Here is a 15,274-nt window from a genome sequence, read left to right as displayed (position 1 = left end):
ACCATGTTCACAATCACAGCTCTGCCAGCAGAAATCAGGGTGAACATGAGCAAATGCCATTTCTTCAGCTTCACATAGTAGGTGATTTTTGTAATACCAAAGTTCACTTCTGAGGTGCCCCGCTTCCTTAGTAAGTGCTATGCTAACACAGAAGACCGGAGCAAGTAGAAACATTCTAGGGTAATGAGGCGGCAGATGTGAACTTGCATAATAACGGGGTCTGGCATGCAGGGGAGGTGGTACAGAAAGGTAAAAAGAGGACAACCAGAACTACTGATGTGGATGTCAATAAAGAAAGAAAACAAACCAAGACAATGTTAAGCCCACAGCAAGTGAAGGGTACGCTGCTGTTTTCGCTTTTTGCCTGGAGGCCGGCCCCAGAGGAAGGAAAACGCGCTCTTTTTGATAAGCACTCAGATTTACCCCAAGAGGTGGTCTGGAACATACCTGAAGAGGCTCTATCGTTATCCTGCTGAACTACACATGCGGTGTAGGCCCTCCCGCTGATGATGCTGACGAGTGCTAGAATTGAATGCACTGACTCGAACTCTCGACAACAACATACAAAGGGCAAAGGTATGTGTGCAACTTTATTGCAGAAACGTAGAGACCGCCCCTCTGAGATCACTAACACTGGCTGGACTGCTGGCATTTAGTAATCCCCAATTCTTGCCACCTGCTAAATAGATTTTAAAAAAATAAATAGATAAATAAAATAAAAAGTATGAACGACGTCCATGAAACCGCATTTCAACTAACTTACTGCGGCTTCCCACGGGCTCAGATTTACATTTATTAAAAATGGCTCCTATCTCAACGTGACAAAAACAAAAGCATCAACTTATCCTGAAGCGGAGAAAGCAGACGGGCATAGACTGAGGATTTACTCGACCCACTGCCCTCTAGCAGCAACAATTCAAACGTGTAAACACACCAATAATGAAAACGGCTACATAGTACGACAACACTTTAGGGTTCGCTGAGCGCCCGCCATTCATCTTTGACTCACCACCTACCAAGCTGCTCTGAAGCTAATGTGAAATTTGCAGCAAACAAATCAATAAAGAGACTACGGGCTCCCCTGGCCTTGACCCATTGCAGGTTAGGTACCAACGAGCAGATTAGTTCCGCCTCTATAAACAAAGAAATACGCCTGTACATCGGTAGAGACTGCGGGCCCCCTGGCCTTTGATCCACAGCACCCTTAACAGTGCACACTACTACGTGTGGACAATTCCCAACCTAACCAGACAAGAAATACACCTGCACATCGGTGGAGACTGCCGGCCCCATGGCCTTTGATTCACAGCACCCCTAATGGCGCACACTACTATGTGAGGATAATTCCCAACCTAACCAGCCAAGAAATACACCTGCACATCGGTGGAGACTGCGGGCCCCCTGGCCTTTGATCCACCGCACTCCAAGCGGGACCTACTACAACGTGCGTGCAAGCACTGACTTAGACTGCTAAGATCTACGCCTGCATACTGGTGGAGACTGCGGGCTTTCTTGGCCTTTGATCCACCATTTCCCCAGCAGCATCAACAAGTAACGCACGACCCAGTATCTGCTCATTTGACCGCCCAGCATACAGGCTCCCTGGTGGAGACTGTGGTCTGCATAGTCCCACGAATAAAACTAGGAGCATCCAATACAGCATCTCGACCAACGCCAAACTCGGAAATGACCCCACCACAAACAAGACTTCAGACAAAGAACACGGGTACTCCCAATATCAAGAACAAAGGCCCAAAGAAGATGGGCATTAACAGCGCAGTAGAAAGCGATCATTTAATAACAGATAATGGCGAAACTCAAAAGGAAGGGGGAAGCAGACATGAAACAAAGTGAACCACAAAAATCATGTGGCAAGGAGTTGGAAAAAGACCCATCAAAGGAATACGATGATACCAGCGCACACTATATGGTAGAGAAAACCCTCCCTTTACCTGCATTGCCAGAAAAAAATGATAGCGTCTCAAACCATCGAAAAACTAAGGACGAGGAACAGGATTTAATAAATACAGAGGAAAGAAGTGACAGAAAAGAGATGAGAGAGGAAATAGCGACAGAATGTAAGAAAATTGGGAATAACACTACCCCCACAACAACTAACGAACAAAATAAGCCAATGAAAAAAAGCAATGTGGCCCAAGTGGACACAAAAAGCGATCGACAAGAAAGCGAATTAAATATCATAACAAATGAACTGAAGCATGAAAAAGAAATATGGAAATACCAGATAGCACACAAGGATGAAGAGAAGGGACTAACCCAGCACCAGAAAGCCAAAAAGGCAAGAAGAAAATGGCAATCACACTACGAGAGTAGAAGACAATCTCAAGTGCCATCAAATAAAACGGAACAAGCAAACCCCAAGGCAGAGCGTCTATCGCTAGACACAGCTGAAATAGAAAATCTTATGGAAAGCCATGAAAAAAGGAAAGAGGTATTTGGCAACAAACAACCTCCTAATACAACAGACGTGAAGAACATCAATGCCCAAGAAACACAAGAAAGCAGAAAACTAATTGAGAGAGAATACAAAGAAAGACAGAAAAGGTCAATCAAAAGCAACCCTTTTGTAGATGAATCCGCTAAAAAAACATATTTTATCCTGAAGAATCATCAACTCCAAACATATGGGGATGCGAGAAGGGCCATAATCATGAAATGGCATCAATACCAACATCGATGCTGGATCTCCAAAACATGTTAATCACGACAACATCACAATCTCTCATTCCATATATGAAATTGCAAGAAGCTCTAACCGAAACAATAAAAGATCAAGCCACCTTATTAGCACTAATACACTCAAAACAAACTTACCAAGATGCACATATGAAGAAACTGCAGGAACGTCTCGACACAGAAGCAACTGCCAGCGATCTATGGCAATCAAGACTGATTGATATTGCAAGGAGCGAACGTGCTGAAAAATCAGATCGAACGCACGCGCTGATGACGATGATGACTGAAAGAAACTACCAGAGAAACCAGCCCAAGATAGATATGACAAAGGGAAAAACAAACAATCAGTTGAGCAACAAAGTGCAAAAAAGGATAGAGAACGATGCTGCTGAAGAAGTGGAACAGGCTGCACAAAAAAACAATACACAACACCCCAGTGGACAAATTAATTGATCTAACTGAGCCTTTGAATCAACCGGTAATTCCGACAAAAAGAACATTAGAAAAACCAGAAAATTACGACATCTTTAGCAAAGGAAACAAAATGAAGACGGAAGAAGAAAAAAAAAAGGCACCAAAGGGAAAAACAAAAGAAAAACTGGTTCACGAGCATTTCTGAGAAATCTAAAAATTCCAGAAAAAGAGCGCAGAAAAAAACAAAAATAAAGCGCTAAAGGCAAAAACGCCCTCAATCTCCTCAAAGGGCGCAGATAAGGAGAAAATAGAACCCCCAAGATGTGAAGGAGATTCAGAGGAAAGATTAATGGAAGAACTGATGGAGATGTCAGTACATGAAGATGAAATTATTGATCTATCAGAAGAGGCACAAATTCAAATGAGCCAAGCCTCTATGATTACCTTCGATCATTACGAGGAAATCCATTTGCAGGATTCCACGGGATACGATTTTTCACTTGAAGACATATCAAATGAAGAAACACAAGATACAGCATACACTCAAGAAGATTCAGAAGAAAATTACAGAACAGATGAAAGGAACGAAAAGTCCTATAGAAAAAGCAGATCCAAGGAACACGAAACCTTGACTGAGAAAAATAGAAAGAAAAATGAACAGCGAGAATCGCCTGAATTAGAAGCGAAAACAAAACCACAACTGCCGATGTTCATTGACCCACTTGAAAAAATAAAAAGACAGCAATACAAGATAAAACTGCAAAGAACAATGAAGCTAAACGATAACTTGATACTGAATCGCACAAATGTACTAAGACTGCTACATGTGATACCGGATATCAAAGAAATAACGACTAAAGATATTAACACCACAGAATTCTTGGACGAAGTAACAACAGATCAAGTCTGGATTGAATTTACCAACAAAAAAGCATTAACAAGGATGACTGAAAACATGATGATTCTAAAACAACTGGGATTCAGCCTAGCGTTTCCAGACCCGGAAGAAACAAGGAATAGAGAACAAAGATCGAAGTCCGGCATTCAAGAAATGACGCAACAGAAAAACAAAGATTGCAATAATGGAAATGAAATCCAAAATACACCCAAGGAGATGGCGCATACATCAAGAGAGACATAGTGCAGAAGACTAGAGAAAGAATCACAGGGACAGGAACCGACAGAGAAAGAAACACAGCGAAAGTGGCAGGAATTGCGGAGTAAACAAGGAATATGGCGACAATTCGAAGATTCAGACATAAGTGAACAGGACTACTACACCAACCAAAGATGATAACTAAAGAACGTGAAGACGACATCACTCTCAATATGCTCCTGGAATGCCTACGGCCACAACCATCTTTTTAGAGAAACAGGTCAAATTCTACACTGTGGCGACATTGTTTGCATACAGGAATCCTGGCTAATAGATCAACCCATATGTGACGGACACATTGTACTGATGAACCCAGCGATAACAAGGAAAAAGGGTCGGCCATCGGCAGGACTCTTGACTATGATAAAGTGCATAGCAAACATAGAAATAATTGAGTCGGAAAACATCACTCCCTGGGTCCAAGTGACTACGATTAAATTAAGGAATACACAAGCTGGGACCAATATGAAAGACTGCACATGGTGCATTTTCAAAATATATTGGAACCCTATCGCAATAAAAGAAGAAACTTTCATAGACAATGTGTTCACAACAATTGACCAAGCCAAAATCAAACACCCAGATTCAGAATGTATTATCTGTGGAGACTTAAACATACATTTGTACAATAAAGAAGGTAACGAACTAAACGATCTTGCACTAGAAAATCGTGCGAGAAAATGGAACAAAGATCGCAAATAGACAACTGCTCAGATCAGACTGCAGGGATAGCACAGGAAGCCGAATGATTGAAACCTGGGCAAACGGTAACAAAACTGCAATAAAAGACTATATTTACATGTCCAAAAGACTACATGAAGAGACAGTTTGCTACCAAACTCAAAAACCCAAACAGCGACCACTACATATTGAAAAGAGTTCTGAATACCGTGTCCATGAGGAAAGCCACCTGCTCCCTACTTGGTATGGAGGTAAACAAAGGAATGAACAGACTAAGGATCAGCCAGCATAAAGTGGGAAAGCTACCAAGCATAATGTCCAAATCAAATCTGGAGGACAAACAAACACTGAACTATGCGTGGCTCCTACTTCCATACAGGAAAGAGACCAAAAGAATCTAAAAAACAATGCAGAGACATCAACATGCGTACAATCACAAAGTAGTACAAAAGAAGAAAGATCTGAGACACGCAATAAACGCATTAAAGAAAGAGAACTCACGAGATTTGGTAAAAAAAGTAAAGTGGGCCAAGCAGCAACACAGAAACTGGATGAAAAACAACAAAGCAATGATACTGCAAGACGATGCAGAGAGCATGTTACATGCCACAAGAAAGCAGAACACAAGGCAGCTATGGTCACTACTGAATGCAAAGCCACAGACACAAGACGCCATGACAGCAAATGTCCCGGAGGCAAGCTGGACAAAATACTTCAGGGATCTATATGGTGAAAAGACATGGCAGAAGAACAAAAAGTGCACAAAGACTCCTTCATGGCACCTCGAGTGGGAATTAGATGACATTACTGACGCAATAAAGAGCCTGAATGCGTCAAGAGCACCAGGGCCTGATGGACTGACCAACATGATCATCAAACACAACCCGGAGTCCTGAGGCCTAATATGCAACAGCATTTTTGACCTTATACAGAAAACAAAAAACATACCAGAAACGTGGCAGCAAGCCACTATAATCCCTGTATAAAGTAGTGGGAAAACTGAAGAACCAAGCAACTACCGCCCACTGGCCTTACTGGACCCGTTAGGGAAAGTATTCGCGAAAATCCTATTAAGGAGCTTGAACAACTGGCCTAAGGAAAAAAAATACGCCAGGAGGCAGACGGGATTTATAAAAAACATAGGAACGAACATCAACCTTTTCATTCTGAACTTGCTAAAACATCAAGCGATACAATCAAAGACAAATCTATGCAGGATTCATAGACCTCAAACTAGCATTCGATTCAGTCAATAGAGACCTCCTTTGGAAGAAACTAAGAGATTGGGATTGTCCAAGTAACATCCTGGAACCGATCATGCTATTGTACCAGAATATCACCATAAGGATAAGAATGTCCAAAGGTGGTACACTATCAGACAAGATAAAAACAACCAAAGGCCTGAAACGGGGATGCCCTTTAGCTGCCACGCTATTTCACCTTTACACAGCTGATTTAGAAGAATGCATATATACACACCCCTGATAATCCTCCAAAATTGAATGGCACAATACTGACATGCATTATGTATGCAGACGACATTGTCGTACTCGCAAAAACACAGCAGGGATTGCAGATAGCTCTAGAAAACATACAGACGTACATGGTTAAAAACCAACTCGAAATAAGTGTAAAGAAAACTAAAATCATGACACTGAAGAAGCAAAGACGTAAGAAAGGGCCTGCCAACAACTTCCAGATTGGAAAATAAAAAAAAAAAGAAATTAAAAATAAATAAAAAATGGAGGAAGTAGCCAGAGTCAAGTACCTTGGAATATGGCTGAATCAATCTGCAGTCGAGACAGACAAGACTCTGCTCCTCAAAGATAAAGCACTGGCATTAGCGCGGCAAGCAAAGGTGCTACACGCAAAATATGGAAAATTTTCCTTGATACCAGTCATAACTTTCTATAAGCAGAAAGTGACGGCAATACTCACATATGGCTCAGAGGCTCTGCTAAACATAGAAAACACCATATGGCAACAGATCGAAGGACAGTTCTGGAGGAAGGTTCTAAACTTACCAACATCATTTTCCATGCCACGCTTACGAGCAGAACTATCACTATAATCTCTTGTCACCTGGAAACAAATAGATTTGTACAGAAAGATCACGAGCGAAAACTATGCTCTGCCGCTAGAAATTTTTCAAACAATAACCAGCGGGATGAAAGCCCAACCACTTGAAATTTGGAAAAAATGTATCGAAGTAAAATGCGAAGCCGAAGGTATATCTAGAGACCAGCTCATAAACAGACCCCAGAGGGCAAAAAAGAGACTGATAGAAAATGACTGAATAAAGACAAATGAGATCAAGTCTACATATGCATTGGACGTCCCGTGTACACTAGACATCAGGCCAATCAACAAATTACCAGAATACCTTAAGTGCTTCCAGTCAGCAAAAATCAGAGACACTTTTATGCGAATGAGATTGAACATCCTTGACACACGAGAAATTATGGCTGCCAGGAAAACAATATCTGTCCAAGAAAAATTCTGCAGGTTCTGTAGAGACGGAGCGATAATAGAAACCTTGCACCACATAATAATAATGATATGCCCCGCTCTAAGCGAGAAAAGAGACTTAGCTGTAGGATGGTTTATTCAAAACCACACATCGCTCTCGCAAGAAGACCGATGGGCATTCATTCTAGCTGGAAAAGAAAATAAATTGATATATGCGGTTGTCTCATACTGGAACAACATGGAGCATGCTCAAATGGGCTAAGAAACAAGAAAGAAAGAAAATAACCTACAAAGGGCAACAGTACTGGACACAATGCCCAAACTTTACAAAAAACTAACGAAAGATAGAGTGAACAGTGAAAAAACAGACAAAATGAAAGGTTTGAAAGACAAACCAAAACATTGTAATAAAAAAAAAAAAACAAGACCATGAACAGGTTAGAGGGTAATAGTTCAAAGCGCATTTAAGGAGTCTTACAATGAAGTCATTTTAGACATCTATCACACAATCAAGCTACGGCAAAGCTGGCATCTAGAGTGCCAAACAAGAAAAATGGCTACAAAAAATGACTGGAGAAACGTCTCCTTAAGTACTTAAGAAAACAAACTCTGGGTACCTTACCAGCCAGCAAGTGGAAATAAATAGATCGTAGTATCAAGTAGCTATGTAAATAGGTCTCATGATCTGGCAAGATGAATACTGCGGTTTGTTGGAGGTGAACATCCAGTGGTAGCTACAAGACAGGGCTGACCCATGTGTGACGTGTTTGAAATGCCTCATTCTGCAATATATATATATTGGATGGGGTTGCCAGCCACAAATAACCACTCTGATTCGGATAGCAAGTCCAAGAGTCTTTAAAGTAAAATAAAAGACGGACTGGCTGTAGGGTCTTCGAATGGTCTCTAGGGCCTATCTGGCTTTTAAGGATGTTTGGTGCAAGGGCCGTAACCTCTCTTGCCATTTCTTGCTGGCTTACACTCTCCCTAGCCCAGGAGTCCTTAACAGGGCGTTAGAAGCTCGCCAACAGGGACGCCTATCTGTTCCGAATAATCCTATTTGTCTTCCCTAAAAACCATTGGCTAACTTGTGGGGTTTTCTAGGCTTTCCCTGACCTATCCCGCTTAGTAGTCGAAGGGGGTTAGGGATGGTGCCTTCTTCCACTTGGTATCACTCTCCCTTCTTCCACACACGTTCTTACCTGACCCTTCACTACACTGGGCTTATAAAATACTCCTACCACAACGTTACTCTCCAATCTCTCACTCCCCCTTTTAACCTCCACCCTTGATTTTACTTTTCTTACTCTCGGTCGTACCTCCAACTACCCCTCTAACTCAGTTATCTTCTCTCCTTCCTCCCATTCTACTTCCTTGCCTCTTGGTATTGTTCCGTTTTAATCTGTCTGCTCCATGCTAATAGTTACTCCTTTTCTCCCACTCACTGTCACTTACTATTCTGTTGCTCCCATTTCTACTGAGTACTTAACCCTTGCTATCACACTCTATCACCGCTCTAACTGCTTCATTTATTCCCCAACGTTCTCTACTAACTACTCCACAACCAATATCATCCTTTAGCCCACTACTAATTGCTCCCTCTCACTTTGCCATCTACCGTCTCTACTCCCTTTTACAACTACCTCTGTCACTACCACGCCACTGATCCTACTCTACCTCTACTCCTCACACTCTCCACTCTCGCACACAAACCCTTCTATGAACCCCTCCTTATAATAGCTTCTGCACTCTGGTTGCTCAAGCCTCTGGTCTCGGATGTCCTACACCAACTCCTGTCCTCTCCCAACTAACCCACCCTGAATCATTCCCACTCAACTACTTAAACACACCACCCCCTCCCAGGATTGGATACTTACCCTATCCAATACACTTACCAGTCACCTTGGGGTTGGGGGATGTCAGGGGAAGGCGTGGGAGGGCTGAAGAGGGCTTGTAAGCCCAGCCCCTTTCCAACATGGACCCATATGTTCTATGTTTAAAGGGCTTTCTGTAGGCCGAAGCGTGCCCCAAATCCCTGGTGGTGTCGTGGGTAAAAGCCTTAGTGGAGGCCTTTTAATATAAACCAATCCCTGGTGGCATAGTTGGTGATGAGGGTGGGTTGAGGCCTTCCTGGCCTTTAATTAATAATAATTCTGAGGATGCTAGTGGAGGCTTCCTGTGGGTGCAGGCTCCAGTAGACAGTCTGCTGGAGCTGCGCAGGCGTTGTTGATGCAGAACCCCTTACTGATGCTTCCATCGTTGCCACGTCTTGCCTGAGCTCTAGATTCAATCTCCCTTCCCGCCTGATTGTGACTGGCTGGAATTAGGTGCCTTCCCGGGCACTGATAAGATAGGTGCCCTCTGCCTCCACACACATAGCACTCCAGGCAAGGTCACTCAGTTGCTCTGCCCACATCCAGTTTTCATGCCTTCCAAGTCTCTACTTAAGGACTGTAGGCCAGTTCCAGACAGCATCGAGTAGGCTGATGGTCACACGACCAGACCCTGACACTCAGCTGCTCTGTCCACAACCTATTTACTAAGTCCTCATTAGGCATCCTCATCGCCGGCATGCTCAGCAAAGGACGTGCAAAGACAAGGACCTCACCTGTTTGGGCCAAGGGCCTGACCCGCTATCCTGCATTTCACCTACAAACTAATTGCTACTACTGCTACTCACCAAAAGACATCACCATCCGTCTCCTCCCTCCACAGCCCAACCCCCACTCTCCTTAGGGTTCGAATGGCAAAGTGCCCTGGGCAGCCTCAGCAAGCTACCCTAGCGAACCTCATCAATAGTGCCCTTGACCCCATCCAACACCCACGGACATCATGCACACCCCCTCATGTGGATCCATGCTCGCTCAGGAGTCGCTCACGCTGCAGAGATTGCAGATCTCATCTCGTATAACAACCATGATGCCCTGTTCATCACTAAACAGGGTTTATCCCATCCACCCCACATGTTTTCAACGTCCTCCTACCCCAAGGCTACTGCATCCAACATGCCGACCAGCCAGTAAGTGCAGAATGCGGAGGGGCAATCATCCACAGACGTGATTGGCCATAGTCCATCATCCCCTCTCCCAGAACAAGGCAATTTGAATCACTTGCCTGCCAGTTCCCTCTATAGCACAAAGAATCAATCACGGCTCACTTCATCTACAGACCACCTCAAAGAAGTGACTTTTATTGCAGACATCCCCAAAGTACTCTCCTCTGCCAAATAAGCACATTCAAATAATGAGTGTGATTTTAACATCCCAGAGGAACAGGCTGACAACCACTCGGAGCACGCTTTTCGCACAGACCGCTTCCATGGACCTACGCACAACAAAGGCAACACCCTAAACTTAGTGTTCTCATCATCCCCTGCAAAACCTGTGCAGACCCTATCCCACTTGACTGGTCTGACCACGCCGCCATTCCACGCCGCCATCCCATTATCAGTCACCCACTCGACTATGGCTTACAAAGGTCAGGCTAAACGCCCCCTCACTCAACACAGCTCATTCAAAACCTTCCAGACAATAAGCTAGAAGCAAACTATGCAGATTCCCCCCACCACAGGGAATGCCTAAGGCCTCCTGGAATTATTCAGCAACTCTTCTATGGAATTGGTGGACACTAATGCCCCTCTAAAATCCAGCCAGGCTAAGACCACACCATCTGCCCCATGGTGCACCCCACAGCTAGCTCCCAACAGGTGCTCAATCAGAGCCCTAGAGAAATGGTGGTGCAAAAAATAATAACTTTGGAAACCTCTCCAACCTCAAATCTCTGCGCGCAAACCATAGGATTCTGATTACTGAGACCAAAGCTGCTTAATACTGCACCACCGTTGGGGCAGCCTATAACAGAAGCAAAACTGCATTGTATCAAACCCTCACTCGACCCGAGGTACCCGTACTTCAGGAAAAATTTGACAGAATCAACACATTTTCTATTGAAACAAAATGCACAAAATCTGAGCGAGCATTGAATCAACCTCTCACAGCATTAGCATCCCCTGCACCCCGGAGAACACACACTGCTCCTCTGGACTGTATTCTCTCCTCTTTCCCCCGGGTTATCTAAAAATGATTGCCTCCTTCAAACCTACTTCTTACTCTGATGATATAACTTCGGCTTCCATCATTAAACAATTGACAGGCCCGGCGCTCAATGCGCTCCTCCGCATCATCAATGCCTCCCTCGCAGAAGGATCATTCCTAGACACCCATCAGACTGGTCGCGTATGACCTTGTTTGAAAAAACAAACCCTAGATCCAGAAGACCTGGCCAACTACAGGCCCATTACGAACCTCCCGGTTATTGGTAAAATCTTGGAAAAAAGTAGTTACTACACAACTACTCACCAGAATCAAACAACTCTGCCTCCTAATGACCATCAGTCAGGGTTCTGCCCGAAGTGTAGCATCCAGACAGCCACCATCCAGGTGGTGGATGATGCTCTCCAAATCATGAATAAGGGCGGCTCATGCCTCCTCGTCCTCTTGACCTTTCGGCTGCTTTAGACACTTGCGACCACTGCATTCTTCTCTCCCTCCTTGCAGACATGATGGGATTCTCTGGCACTGTCCTGAATTGATTAACCTCCTACCTCTCAGGCAGACACCAGGCTGTTCAGATTAACTCGTTGCGTTGTAACAGACTCCAGGTGTCCTGTGGAGTCCAAGGCTCCATCCTCTCACCCATCCTTTTTAACCTTTACAAAATCTTTAGGCTTCACCATTGACGGCAGGCAATCTGTCCTTCCAGAAACACAAAGTCAAGAAGGCCCCAATAGCCTGGCTCAGAATCTCTAACCCTCGAGAAAAACCAAACCCTTCATCCCCTTGCAGGACTTCCGGACCATAGTGCAAGCCCTTGTAGTCTGTTAGTACAGTTTTTCTGAAGTCCAAACAAGGGCTTAGTTAAACCATTCAACTGAGACAGTACAAGACTCCACTCTTAGTATAAGCCTGTACCACCTGTGTTCATGGTAGCATAGGCAAAGCAGCCAGGCTACTCCTATGAGGGAAGGGGGACATAGGAATCAGTACAAATCAAGTGTATTATACATATGGTCTAAAGAAACACTGATACACTATAACTGGTTTATTTTATATACAAGCAGAGCAAGATATTCTTGGGTAAGTAAGTACTATCATAAAGCATATAAACTCATCACAAAAACACAACACAATGCTTTAAATACACAGATAAAAGCACAGACCTTATTTAGAACACCTAACAGTATTTCTAGGTAGGTCAGACCTTTCTATACACATTCTGTATAGGGCACACCTATTCCTGGGGAGTAAAACCACACGTTACTTTCAGATTACTTTCCAGTAATACAAGGGTAGTAGACCGTGTCACTTATGCAGTGACACTCAATGAGGAAATCATATAGTCAACCAACTTGCAAATATACTTTCTGAATAGTGGAACATAGATTCAAGGAACAGTATATACCTCTACTACTTTTGTGATAACACACAGTTATACTAGGTGAGTAAGACCTTTTTGTTGTAATATACAATTACAGCTGCTTTTCAGTTCAGTGGAACTCAGGCTAAGATAATCAAGAACGATTTACGCTAATGTTGTAGGCACCCGGCAGACCAAGGTCAGCTACACATAAAGGAACAGTTTTCAGGAATGGCACACATCTATTCTAGGCATGCAAGACCTAATGTTGTAATATACTATTACAGTTGCTTTTTAAGATCAGTGGAAAACAGATTGAGATAAGCAATAACTAAGTTGCCTTAGGATGGCACACAGCTAACACAAGGTAAGTAAAACCTATATACTTTTTAAAGGCGTTATCAGCAACTTCAAAAGTTAAGTATAACCTTAGGTAGACCTATTCTGGACAGGCTAAACACAAGCCACAGGAAGCAAGACCCAATTGGGGACACTCGTACATCTATCCAAACAGGAATAGTAAAGAGAAGCCAGCAGAATTACTTTTGGGGAAGAGTCACAACCAATTCACAGGTGATTATCTTAACCTTATATATATATTTTTCAGAATAGTGCAACACACATTCAAGGTAAGTAAGAAATGTTATAACTGTTCCCTCTCGGAGTAAGTTACCAACCAAAGTCTTTTACAGGCAAGTAACTTTTGAACACTTGTTATTCCTTTCAAGGAATAACGCTTTGATTATCCAGTCCTCCCTTTATTCTATAGCATGAGTTCAATCAGGGGCAGTACAGACACCCTACTGGTCTATGTGCCAGCTGTAGGCAGGGTGAGATAGGGTGCAGTTGCAGGCAAAGTCAGAATTCCAGAGGAAGACTGTTCAAACAAGTATTTGACTTTAAAGTTAGTTGAGGGTCCAGGGACTCCAAAGAAGACACCCTAGGAGTATCCCACAGTGGGCCTGGGTGAACTGGATGAGTGGCCTCCCAATCACAGACAACACCCCAAAGCTATACAGAAATCACAAAGGCTTAAGGTAAGTAAAATACCCCAGCCAATTGAGTACCTCTGCACAGAAGAAGAGTTGCACCATGAAGACTTCATGATATGCTGCCAAAAACCCAGTCGATGGATTCATTTGTCTAGAAGACAGGACTTTGGAAGGACTTTTGCAGCAGGGATCACAGGAGAAGGATCCAGGCAAGAGTTTCCTCGTGGCTGGATGCGGCTCTGTGGATTTAGGGCCTTTTCAGGAGCACAGAAGACGACAGAATATTGCTGGTCGGATTGTCGTTTGCAAGTTCCAGCACTCTGGTGAGGTGACTTTTCGGACCAGAATTGTGCCTCTGGAGATCCAGCAGGATGCTCACGAAGTTTCAGCAAAATTCAGGAGACTGTGCACTGCACAATAGCTCGAGGTCCCAGCGTATTGGGACATTGCAGCCCAGCAAGGTCGCAGCACAACATGGGATGGCTCAAAACGCAGGTCTTAGAGTCCAGTGGGTCTCACCAGGCTCTGAGTCTTGGCTGTTTTCGGAGTCCCCAGGTAGATTGGAAGAAAGGGTTACAGCAGGATCCTGTTACACAGTATGCTCTCTGGTCGCTGGAAATTGTCTCAGCTGCAGTTTCTTCATCTTCCTCTTCGGTTTTGGTTGCAGTGGTCGACTACTTCTTCGGCTTCCAGGATCAGACTTTTGTGCAGGAACACAGCCAATCAAACCACCTTGCAACATTCAAACTTGGGGGGTTGGCAGTCCTTTCAGGACAGCCAGCCTTTCAGTTTAAACTGGATTCTCGCAGTCAGGCTGGAAGACAAAGGCCTGCAGAGTTTTGGGCGCCTCCTTGGCTTCCTGCCTTCACAGTCTGGGCGGGGAATGCACAGGATTCCCACCGGAGATAAAATTTACACAAAGGAATTTACTGCCCTGGATGTCTGGGGAAGGAATGGTAAAAAAGGGGGCCCCTTTTTGTTAAAATGAGCACCCATGGGTGCCTTTACCAGACTGTGGATACAGCCTGTGGTAAAGGTGCACCGAATTAATAAAAAGGTTCACTGCTACCAGACATTAAATGTAAGTTTGTCCTTGTACCATAAATGTAACATTTATAAATAGAAAGGGATACGCAGTATCTCCTCAGCACTCCACATAAGGTGGGAGGGTGCTGGTCTCACCTAATAAAATGCAAAAGGGATCCAAAGATCCTTTCTACCTTTTGGAACAGTTCTCACAAGGTTAGCCAGAGAAAGTTAAACGGGGAGCCCCTAGAGCATCCAAGCAACAATAAGCACTTATTGCCAAAAAGTTGTCATAGCATAACTTTTTAAAAGACACTATGGAGAGTCTTAAAAAGGACACCCATAAAAAGAGTGAAAGACTCTGTATGTGGAAAAAGATTCCCACTTATTGAGGTATCAGGAAAAATAATCTACCAGTGCAGCA

General features: G+C 43.7%; 1 protein-coding gene across 3 annotated transcripts in view; it reads right to left on the bottom strand.

Moving 5' to 3' along the window:
- OS9 (OS9 endoplasmic reticulum lectin) overlaps window positions 1–15,274 on the bottom strand; it is a 596,790-nt gene that overhangs the window by 308,448 nt on the left and 273,068 nt on the right. The gene's annotated exons all lie outside the window — the stretch shown is intronic.

The sequence above is a fragment of the Ambystoma mexicanum genome, chromosome 3q (genome assembly GCF_040938575.1).
Source record: "Ambystoma mexicanum isolate Mex_15411 chromosome 3q, UKY_AmexF1_1, whole genome shotgun sequence".
NCBI lineage: Eukaryota > Metazoa > Chordata > Amphibia > Caudata > Ambystomatidae > Ambystoma > Ambystoma mexicanum.
This window is presented reverse-complemented; position numbering and strand designations above follow the sequence as displayed.